This window comes from Cryptomeria japonica, chromosome 5 (genome assembly GCF_030272615.1).
Source record: "Cryptomeria japonica chromosome 5, Sugi_1.0, whole genome shotgun sequence".
NCBI classification, from domain to species: domain Eukaryota; kingdom Viridiplantae; phylum Streptophyta; class Pinopsida; order Cupressales; family Cupressaceae; genus Cryptomeria; species Cryptomeria japonica.
This window is the reverse complement of record NC_081409.1, coordinates 871913019-871926365: the sequence shown is the minus strand read 5'-3', so window position 1 is coordinate 871926365 and position 13347 is coordinate 871913019.

The window sequence follows — 13347 nt, the reverse complement described above, 5'->3', positions numbered from 1 at the left end:
TATTCTAGTATTTAAAATTTTGATGCATGCTATGTATACTCATGTTTATCTCTGTAAGGAAGTAGTATACATTTTCTTTTCTACAAAGGGATAGTGTATATGCTTAGGGGGAGTATTTTTTATTATGGCATATTTCTTTTGTAAAAACACTTAGATGTCAAAAATTTTCCTAAGTGTTGCCATCAATGCCAAAGGGGGAGATTGTTGGCATTTTTGATGATTATGTTGTGATTGTCATTGATGGACACACACTTTTTATGAGATCACTTTTTGTATGTATGAGTTATGCTCAATCGGTATTTGTGTCAAACCAGTATTATGTTATTGTCCTTAGACTATCGATGTCTTGCAGAAAGTGTTTACCGATCTCAAGCAGCATAAGGACCTCAAGCGGTTTGAGGATCTAAAGCAGAATGGAGAAAAGGAACTAGAAGCAACAGTTATCATTTTCCCAGTCTTCATTTATGTCAACTAGTAATCTGTTAAAATGGCAATACTCTATGATGAGTTACCAACTGGTATATCTCCGTGATGAGTTACCATCCACCGATACTTTGATGGTGATTTTGTGTCATGTTACCAAATGTGTCTAGATATAATGAATTTAGGAACTTGCAATGTAATCCTACTAGACTGACATGAAATCAGATTCCTTTTAAGGACATCATGTCTAGGGTTTTAGTGTGGGAGTAGCTGATGGGGTTTGTAGTGGTTGATGAGTTCTTGTGTGTGCGATCTTAACAGAAAAGATCAAGTCTGTGTACTATAACAAAGTGTGGATTTACTGAAGACTGAAGTAATGCTGAAATGCATTAGCAATGAGCTATCATGGATCTAACCAAGTAGGTTGTGCTATTTTCTAGATCATTCACTTGTTGATTACTCACATCTTTGACAAGTTAGAAACCCTTAACCGGGTAGGCCCAGCAAAGCCTTTGTAATTCCTCTAACAAGGTGATTCACATCTGTGGATCTAAAATCCTCTCACAAGGTAGTCTTTAATTGAACTTATCTCCTAATAGAGATTGAGATTCCTAACAGGATCTATTTTGGTAAAGAACATTGTATGACCTTAATCGGTCTAGTTACTATTCTACAGATAGTTACTTGTGAGTTTCATCTCACCGTGGTTTTTCCCATTTGGGTTTCCATGTCAAAATCTTTGTGCTATGGTGATTGTGCTTCTATGGGTGAATGCCTTACTTTCTATTTGGTTTGCATTTGTGTTAACTGGTTTGTTAGTTAAACTGTTATACCGGTTTACTGCTAGACTGACAAAGTGTTTGAGTACAGTAATTTTTGGTATACTAATTCACCCCCCCTCTTAGTATTTATCAGTACCCAAAGGATGAAGACTTCTCAAGTGCCAACAAGGTGTGTAAGGAATACCAAAATCACTTCCATAGTGAGTATTCTAATTTTACCTTGCAAAATGAACTATTGTTCAAGGGTGGGCAGCTTTGTGTGCCTAGAGGCTCAATGAGAGAAAATCTTATTCAAGAGAAGCATAATGGCAGCCTTAGTGGACATTTTGGAGTCAATAACACTCAAGAGTTGGTTCAAAGGTACTACTATTGGCCAAGGATGAATCAAGATGTGAAGAAATATGTGGAGACTTGCATAGTTTTCCAAAAGGCCAAGGGTACTTCAACAAATGTCGGTATATACCAACCTCTTCCTATACCAAATAGACCTTGGGAATGTATTAGCATGGACTTTGTAGTAGGTTTACCAAGGACAAAGTAGGGATATGACAACATTTATCTCATTGTGGATAGATTTAGCAAAATGGATCACTTTGTGTCTTGCAAGACTACTCATGATGCATGCCAAATTGCTCAATTGTTCTTCAAAGTGGTAGTGAGGATACATGGTTTACCCATGAGCATTGTTTCAGATAGGGACTCAAAGTTTATGAGTCATTTTTGGAAGACACTATGGCAGAAGCTTGGCACCAACCTCTCTTTTGGATCAGCCTACCATCCTCAAATAAATGGGTAGACCGAAGTGGTGAATAGGAGCTTGGGAAACTTGTTAAGGTACCTTACTAAGTAATATGGTCAAACATGGGATCAAGTACTCTCACAAGGTGAATATGCATACAATGACACCATAAATAGGACTACCAACAAGAGCTATTTTGAAGTGGTCTATGGTGTGCACCAAAGTGGCATTCTAGAGTTGAGAGACTTAGGAAGTGCAACATCAAGAAGTGGATATGTAGAGGACTTTTCTCAGTCAATGAAGGAGGTCCATGATTTAGGTAGACAAGCATTGATGGAGAACACAAGCAAGCTCAAGCAAAAAGTTGATGAAAAGAGGAAGAACCTCAAATTTCAAGTAGGAGATCTTTTCATGGTACACTTGAACAAAGAAAGTCTACAACAAGGAGTGCCAAACAAGTTACAAATGAGGAGGATAGGTCCATGTGCCATTCTAGCCAAGTATGGAGAAAATGCCTACAAGGGGGATCTACGTAGTGACATAGGCTTATCACCAGTTTTCAATATAGAAGAATTAGTTGCATACAAGGGACATATTAAAGGTTCAAATTGTAGTCACTTAGAGGTTTCAGTTGATGTAAACAACCTTTAGTTACCAGCCAAACCAAATCCAAAGGCTGAGAAGGTGTTGCGTTCAAGGATAGCCAAGAAGACAAGGCATCAAGTCTATTGGGAGCACCTAATAAAATGGTAGGGTATGGATGATGTTGAAACTACATGCATGATGGAGATAGAGTTTGCAAAGCTTGGGATTGATCAGAATCTGATTCCCAAAGAGGTGACATGATCTTCTTTTGTTTGGGAGAATGGTGCAGGAGCACCTAGGACTTAGGCAATTTAGTTTTTACAATTTTGTCTTGTAATGACCCTAGCCAATTTAGGAATGAATAAGGACTCCAGGAAGGTCCGAGAGTAAGTATTTTGTGTCAATGTAGGCCTTGGTTGATTTCATTTTACTTAGGTTTGCATTTTTGTGTAAATAGTGAGTTTGAGTAGGTATTTGGCCTTTTTGTTGGTCAAAACTGTCAAAAGTTGGTAAAAGAATTAGAGAGGGTTAAATAGGTCTTAGAAATTTTTGAAATTTCATATGTGATGACTTGAAATAGGTCTCATAGGTTGGAGAGACCAAAAGTGCAAAAATCACAAAGTTGCAAAAAGTTGTCATGACAACTTTTGTCTTGAAATTGGTTAGCGGTGGATTTAGGGATTTCCCAATGCCATGGAATGAATACTCATGTGGGAAATATATATAAACCCTCTCTTGCATGTTTACCAAGGTTGATGAAGTGTTTTTTGTAAGTCCAACAACTGAGACTACTCATTTTTAGTCTTGTTGACAGCATTTTGGCTTGTTTTACTCAATTTGCAATAGAATATGGATTGAATCCATTGATCCAGAAATGGATTGAGTTACTCTTGTGTGTTTTTGTATTTTTGGTTCATTTTAGAGCTTTGTAATTACTGTACATAGGTGTTTTCTTGTTCAAGTTTGTAAACATCCAGTTTTGGCTTGTAAATAGCAATTTTCTTGTAAATATGGTTGCCCATGAGTCTCACATGTGTTGCCATCATGAATAGTTGGGACATGGTTGGAAACCTCCTATAAATTGTATATATGCAGGTTCAAGTTTTGGAGAAGTGTTTAAACATGATTGAACCCTTATTCTAGGCGAGTCCAAGAGCAACCCGACTAGAGAAAATAAGGTGAAAAAGTGGTGTAAAGTGCAGGGGTGAGTGCAAGATCACTATTTAAGAGTTTGGAGGGGTCCATGGGATTGGGGAAGAATTTTCTATGTAGGGATGAGCCTTGAAAAATCCATTTGACATCAAAACCACAAGTTGTTCATTCACTGTCGATTAAAGGCCTTATAAACCCTCAAAACTTCATTTTGGGGTTCACACATTGTACGGTCAGACCAGGGCCTAAAACCACAAAAATCCTTTAGGTATGGGTGAATTATTGAATAAAAACCAAACTTTTTTGGGGGTCCTTTGAATCATTTTTCCTCAAGCCCTAGAAAACTGTATTTGGAGGCCTAATTAGGCCGAATTCCTTGTAGCCCTTTTCTAGGCAAGATTTTGAAATTGGTAAGAAACCTCAAGGTTGCAAACCAATAATGGACTCAAAATGCACTAAAAACATGTTATAAGACCTATCTACACCTCTACATCATCTCACAACATTTGGAAGTCATTTTGACAACTTGAAGCCAAGAGGCCAGAATTGAGCACTTGAGAAGCATAGTGAATTGATAGGGTTCCTAACCAAAACACCTAAAGAAAACACCTTAGTAAGGTCAAGAATCAATCTATAGAAGATATTGAGAAGGAATTGGAGGTCTAGAGTGCAACTAGTCCTGGTGAGTTGGTGGAATTGAGCAACACCAAGTAGATGGAGTGTTGAGCAGGCTAGGTAAACCCCATCAATTGGATTGTTGTCCAAATATTTTGACTCTCTTTTTTAATGAGCAGTATGATCTAAGAAGTGTGCCTTTTTGCATGTGTAGGGCCCTCATTGTATCATATGCTTTTTGGATAAGTATCAACTGATTGTGGGTAGGCTTCCCATCGTGGTTTTTCCCTTTCCAAGTTTTCCATGTACAAATCTTGGTGTTATGTGGTATGGTTACTTTGCATTGATTATCTGTTTAATTGTTGAGTTGCAATTTTTACCGGTATCTGTGTCTACCAACATCTATTTTTGCTTTACTGGTATTTGAATATTCATGTGCTCTAGTTTAAGATTGTATTGTGGATTAAATGTTATAATCTGTTAACAACTAATTCACCCCCCCTGTCAATTGTTCACCAGTTATCCTTACACATAGATGGCCATACCAAATACTAAATTGTCTTGACTAGATTAATAGACTCTATATGTTGTCACCATCAATGCAAATCTGACATCATACTCAATTATGTCATTGATAGTCATTGCCCTCTTGTCAAATTGGTAACAGGTTACCTCTAAACATCACTGTTTATTTTTTCACATTTCTTAGACCAAGTACCTCACCAGTCAAATTCAGATAGGCTATCACCTTGATTGTTGTCTTGGTGATCTTATGTGGTTCACCAAGCCACATGAACTGATCATGCATTTTTCTGAAGATATATCAGACCCACTCAAGTTCATCAAAATCTGAAAAATTCACAAACTGTGTGAATCCCTTTTTCTCAAGTGTTTTGAATTCTAGTTTTAGGTTTCTCATTCCATCAATCATATGATCTGTGTAGAGTTTGAACATCTAGGTACTCCAAAGTTCTTCAATATTACAATGAAAGTAAACCCTAATATCCTCCACATGCAAAACTCCATATGGAATTGATGAAAATGCCTCATTCAGATCAGCTTCCATCGACTTGTAAGGGTGTTTCTTGAATTTTGGTCTAGCTCGTTTGGTTATATCAACTACTAGTGGAGTCGCAACACTGGTTGATATCATATTGATAATTTAGGTTTCAAATTGAAAAGTTCTAACTGAGAAATACCTCTTTAATCTTCAACCTGATGCAAGATCTCTTTGACAAATCTCCTTTTTGCTTCAGAATCACCTTCGCTACACTCTACTACTTTCTCTCTTCGAATGCAAGGTGAGAAATGAATGGTTAATTTTCCTTTTATCCTTCACATACCTAAATTTTCACTGTAATAAATGGACTATTCTCTGATTCATCCAGATACTCTACATTTCACAAAAGATCTTCTACAAACCTTCATATATATTTGAACTCTTTCGAAAATCCATCATAAACATCTGGAAACATCATATGTACTTCTACAACCTACCAGAATCAGGGATAGATCTCAAATAAGGGGTTTGAAAGTTTTTCATGAAAGATTCCCCCAAGGTCTAATGCCTTAGCTTTAGTTACCAGATGACGTTTCAACACTGGAATTGGGTGTGGACCCACTTCTTGCATTATCATCACTCTTCTTGAACCAAGTCTTCTCCATTTGATCTTTGATCTCCTCAACTTTTTCTTTACCCTTCTCATCAACCTTCACATTTTTTCATCTTCCAGAGCTCTCTTATTCATATTTTTGCTTCTACAATATTTAGTAATGTGACTATATTTGTTGCAAGCATGGAAAACAACATTTCCTTGTATAGGTTTGAAATTCATCTGGTTCCATCTTTATTTGCATTGATTAGAAAAATGTCCAAACCTACCACGTGCATAACATTTGACATTTCTCCTATTCTGAAAGTCATTCATCATACTTCGGCATACATTTTCCTTATGACCATACTTATTGCATTTGAAACATTGAGTGGTAAAAGATGGACAGTTATTGATCATCCTATTTCTAGACTGACTAGCCATATGACCAAATTTATTCCAAACAAAATAGTTACCATTAAATTTGTGAGCATTAGGTTGCCTTACCGAAGGCTTTCTTAAGTTGTCCTTTGGTGATGATTTTGAACTTTTTCCTTTCTCAAATCCAAGATCTTGTGTATCATTAGGATTCTTTTGACTTGTAAGCATCTCATCTAGTCTGGCTGAGTCGATCTGGAACTTCTCCTTGTACTCATTTTAAACATCAAGATCATATTTGAGAAGGAGGATCTACTTTCTAAGATCTTCCTTAGGTTCTCTAGCATTTTGACAGTCACTTATCAACTGTCCATTCTCATTCTCAAGTTTGCAACATTCTTCAGATTTATCTTTCAAGGACTGAGCAATATTTTACTCATTTTTCTTCCTTTCTTCAATCTCCTTTGTCAATTTCATCACAATGGCTTTCATTTCATTTTTCTAAAGTTCTTTAACTCTAGCAAGTTGATCACATTCCTCTATCTTTTCCTTTAGGGCTTCCTCATCAATGACTTGACTTTCTTTCTCCGAAAGATAATCAACAAGATCCTTTCTCTTTTCCTTGGACATACTCAGTTTCTCCTTTAATATTTGAATGAAATTTTGAACATTCTTGAGATTTGTTTTCAATTCCAAGACTTTAGCTTTGGACTGATCAAGATCATCAAGTACAACTAGTAGCTATTATCTAAGACCACTGGAATCTATTAAACACCTTCTCATATCTCTCTTAAGTTGTTAGGCTCCTATCGAGGAACTAGTCTCTGATACCAATTGTTGGAATCAATAGAAAACTGAGAGACGGGGGGTGGGAATCAGTGTTCATTAATTTTAATTTTAATAACATGATTTTTCTACCACTTAATGGAAATGAAGAAAAATAAACTACAGAACCACAAAGTCAAGATCAACAACACCATAACACCAAGATTTTTATGTGGAAACCTAGTTAAGGGAAAACCCACACTAGGATTCAAACCCACAATATTAATATACTCTATTAGAATTATAAGAATATTACATAAGGGGAAAGCATTGCATTCAGGCACACTGCCTAGAGATCATTGCTCAAAGTTTACAATAAGAGCTACAACCCAAAAGACTCACTACCTTACAAAATAATTATAAGGGATACAAGAGAGTTTGAACTATTTAATAGCATCAACAAATGCCTAAGTATAGTTCCAGTTAAGCACAAACCACATGATCACATTCTGCTTTGCTACTCTGCTCTATTATGATATTATGCAACATATCAGAGCACCAATCTTCCAACCACACACATGCAACTATGCACAATTGCTCATACACACTTCTCATATCATCATCGATCTCCCAATTAGTCAAATCAATTAGTCTTATATTTCTGCAACATTAAATTAGATCAATTCCATGTCGGCCTAAACTCTGCATAACATGCAACATCAAATGTGTTACCCAAGTCGATTCAATTTTTTCCAAAAAATAACTAAGTGGACCAAAACAACATGTCGACACACTTTCTACATGATGGCTCAACAGCCTCAATCAAGAAAACAACCACCAAAATTACTCTACATGATCCACAAATAGAATCTTCACACGTTACTACCAATGAACACTATTCTACTAGAAAATAGTCTACAAATCTTCCAACTTACTCAATTCACAACATTAGATGCCAAATAGTCAGCGAAGAATTTGAAATGTGTGTTTTTACACATGTGTATAGGGAGGCCAATTCCTGCGTTGATTGGGCCGCCAACCTGGCTTGCCAATCAGAAGACATTACTAGTCATGGTGAAAGTGAGATTGCAAGTAAAATGAAATCCCTACTTAATCTAGACCGGAGCCAGGTTAGGCACATGGTACTTTTAATCATTATGTCTAATGCATTATCCACCTTTTTTGATGTAGGGTTACTTTGAAGGTAATGAGCATTTATATAGGTGTCTTATCATAATTATCTGGCATGGATTTTGGGTGTTCTTACAAGGCAACCATAGAAACTAGAGGAGAGGATATCAAGCCAAGAGAAGGAACTTCAAGGATAGTGCTGAAAAAATGGGAGGTAATAAGAAAATATTTGAACCCACCTCTTGCTCTGACTGGAAAAAGAATAATGATGTCTGGGATATCCTTCAGCAGGGGGGTTTAAATTTTTTCATGGAATGGCTAAGTGGGAAAGATCCCACAATTACCAGCTATTTCACAAAGAACTGGAAAAATGGTAAAATCTTGGTTGGATCCCAGATGATGAATGTTGATGAGGAGGTCATTGCTGAGGCTATGAGGATGAATACTAAGGGAATGAAATTTTACAGGGATCACAACATATCAGATAAAGTAGCGGATAAGTTTCCAGTCATGGACGAAGAGAGGAGAAAGATGATTAAAATTGACAATTCCTACCATGCTCCAAAGAGGATTTGCAGGCCTTGGAGGTTTGTTTTATTTGCTTCTATTGCCTACATTACTTTAGATGGTAGGTTTACCAGAGCCTACGGGTCTCACCTTATTTTACTCAACCATTTCCGCCATGGGGAAAAGGTGAGCTTGCCTTATTACCTGGCATGCTCTCTGGACCACACCATCAAGGAGGTTCAGAAGGATTCTAAAGGTGACCATGCCCTCCACTAGGGGCTTATGGTCCTGGTTTATAAAATGCTTAAGGGGAAGTGCATTGAAAATCCTATCAAAGGAAAAAATGCAAGATATGAGACTACGGAGAATGAAGCTAGTGGATTCAACTTTGAATCGAAGATTGAGGGAGAATCGGAAGGGACTAGCAAAAAAGGGAGGAATAAGGCTAAGAGTAAAAGGATTGTGGTGGACTCAGACATGTCAAAGTCTGAAACTAAATCTTTAGAGAAAAAAATTGTTAAAAAAAAGAAAGGGAAAGCCACTGGAAAGCAAACTCAGAAGAAGAACACTAAAAAGGGTAACAACAAAGACATCAGCCATATTCTGGTTGACTCTAAAGGGGATGCTAATGATAACAAGAAGGCTGAGGATAAGGATAAAGAAGGGGAGGTTAATCCGGTAATGGGCGACATTGAGGTTTTGAATACCACAAATCTGCAGAAGGAGGATAAAGGGGATAAAAGTGATATTGGTGACAAGGATACCATAAAAGATTTCTGTGAGACCATTGCTACCATGGTGAAGGATGTCAACATTCTAAAGACTGATATGAAGGCTATAGCAAGAGTTACAGTTGGTGACAAGCCCCTAGAAGAACATGTTAAAGAACTGGTTGTTGTTCTACACAATGCGGAAGCTATTGAATGTATGGTGGGTAAAATTATAGCAATGAAAAATAAGGTTAATAAGATGGGAGACACCAAGGAAATGGAAAATAAAATGAACAATTTGGGCAGCAGAATCGACAGGTTGGAACTCAATGTTAAGAAGATTGCTGACCAAAATTTTTCAGATCCTCAAAGCTTTGGTGGATAATATGAACATCCTTATCAATAGGTTTGAGAACAAGGCTGAGAAGGATGGTGATAAAGAGCAGTCAAACAAGAAGGGTCATGATATGATGACTAGAGCTAACACAAAGATCAAGGGCGACATCAAAGGTCATGAGTTGGAGGAATTAAAGACCACTGCGAACAACATGAAACAAATGGTTGTTCATGTTGAGGAAATCATGAAAAATATTTAGCTCTCTATCTCTATTTCTGCAGGGTTCCTTAGTCCTGTCTTTTTGATGTCATTGTTCTTTCCTTTTGTTGTCTATTACTAGTTTTATAGGTTATGTTATGTAAGTTGATCCTTTCCGATGGGATCTTTTTGTCTTTTTGAAGTGACCAGACACTTTTCTTTCTTGTAGTTTTGTTCTCTAGGCTTGTACAAGGTTCGGGTACCTTTCAAATACCTGCTTTTACTTAATCAAAACATCAGATGCCATATATCTGAAATAAGTTAAATTTCATATCCACAATACATCTCCTATATCCATAAGGAAAAATATACAAAACAATTGAATCCAACTAGATGTTGTACACTACCGGATAAATTGTTCTCATGAACCTTACCAGACCATAATCAATCTTCCAGTATGAATGAATCATGAACTCCAGATTGAATATCTGACTCAAGTTGCTAAATTTGATATGAGTTTCCATCAATGACAACTTCTCAACATACATGCAGTGCCCCTTGCCAACAATGTGTGTATCTCTTTGTGTGTGTATGTACATGTATCTGTATATGTATAAGGATATATGTATGTATACATATGTATATGTATATATGTGTATGTGTATATATATGTATATTTATATATGTATATGTATATATGTATATTTATATATACATATAAATATATATATACATATGCATATATGCATATGCATATACATATACATATACATATACATACATATACATATACCTATACATATACATGTATATATACACATATATGTGTGTGTGTGTGTGTTTCATCCTTTGGCAATGAGCTAGATTTCTTGATATCTATATCTCATTCTTATTATCCTATAAATAAATGTTGGAAGTATGAGCTTGTATGATTGTCATCGATGTCAAGCCTAGTTATCCAGATGGATTTTTGTCTGGATATGATCTTGGTTATTGTAGTTGTGTTTTACGTTGCAAATTGAGTTTTTTATTTTGGTGTTGGTTGTGGTAATTTGACTTAGATAGTTATATACACACACACACACACATACATACATATATACATACATACATACATATAGATACATACATATATAGACATACATATCTACACATATATATATGTACATATATATATATATATATATAAACATATGTATATACATATGTATATATATACATACATATATATTTGTATATATATATACATATACATATACATATATATATATATACACATACATATACACACATATACATGTACCTATATGTATATGCATATATATATATGTATATGTATGTATATGTATATATATACATATACATATACATACATACATATACACACATATACATGTATCTATATGTATATGCATATGTATATGTATATGTATATATATATATGTATGTATGTATGTGCACATGTATATATATATACATGTGTACATATATATATGCATATATATACACGTGTATATATATACATATATATACATGTGTATATACACACACACACATACATACATATATACATACATACATACATATAGATACATACATATATAGACATACATATCTACACATATATATATGTACATATATATATATATGTACACATATATATATATATATATATATAAACATATGTATATACATATGTATATATATACATAGATATATATTTGTATATATATATACATACATATATATTTGTATATATATATATACATATACATATACATACATATATATATATATACACATACATATACACACATATACATGTACCTATATGTATATGCATATATATATGTATATGTATGTATATGTATATATATACATATACATATAAATACATACATATACACACATATACATGTATCTATATGTATATGCATATGTATATGTATATGTATATATATATATGTATGTATGTGCACATGTATATATATATATATATACATGTGTACATATATATATGCATATATATACATATATATACATGTGTATATATACACATGTATATACATGTATATATATACATGTATATACATGTATATATACATATATATGCATATATATACATCTATATATATGCATATATATATATACATATACATATACATATACATATACATATACATGTATATATACACATATATGTGTATATATATGTATATATACATGTGTGTGTATATATATGTATATATACACGTGTGTGTATATATATATACACACCCAATTCGGTTGGGGGTAGGGGCTTGCTAGCCCTTCAAATAGTAGGGAGCTATCCCTTTAGAATGGTAGGCTTATTAATAAAGAGGGTATTATATATCTGCGATGGGGTGGGAGGGAGGATTAAAGTAGATGGGAACTATAGTTGGGTTGGGTGGGCCCCTCTCTTTATTAGTTTAGTGTTCCTATTAGAATAAGCTAGCCCCCTAAAGGGTAGACTAGTTTGGGGGGCACCCGCTATTGGGCTTATCTGCCCAACTCTCTAGACCGCACTATTCATAGCTATCTCCACGACGTTATATGTCTAGCCCCCTTGTTACTCTAGTAGGCCCCTGGCCCTACTATTTAGCTATAATCGGGGGTGAGGGGGTTAAGGGCTATAACATTAGGGAGGGGCACAATATAAAACTTTGGATGGGGTTGTCGATTAGAACATTATTACCTTCGTTTGGGGGGACCCCCCCCCCCCCCCATAAACAAACCTTGTTATACTGCTTTTGGATTGTATAGTTGTGTCGGGTCCAGGTCCAGTTATGTTTGAGGTTGTTTCATTCGGTACCTCCATTTATTTTGCACTTTTCCACTTTTATAGGCCAACAACTATTCCCTCCCCACCCTGCAAGGAATCTTAGTTCCTCCCCCCTTACTCCCCTAAAGTTATGCCCTACTATTCTAAGGGGGGCAACCTGCTAGAAGAATTGTTAATGTAGACATTGGGATGGTAGCTGGATCAAGGACACCATTATACGGGGGGTAATGGGTACCTTGAAGTTTCCAGCTTCGATGGGGAGTGAAGTGGGTGAGATTCATCTAGGCTATCCGACTGGCCCAGAATTGATAACTAGGGTGAAAGCACCTATCTTAATGCTCAGGATAATTGGTTGGTTCGAGTCCAGACATATTAAAGAAATTATGTTATGGCCTCAATAGAATCGAGCCTTCTATCAAGGATAGTAGGGCTATTGAACGAAAGAACTAAAGTATTTTATTATATATTAGGGCCTTCTATTTTATATGTGTATATATATGTATATATATACACATGTATACACACACACATATATATACATGTATAAATATATAAATATATATATATATACACATGTATATATATGCATATATATACATGTTAATGTATATAGACATGTATATATACATA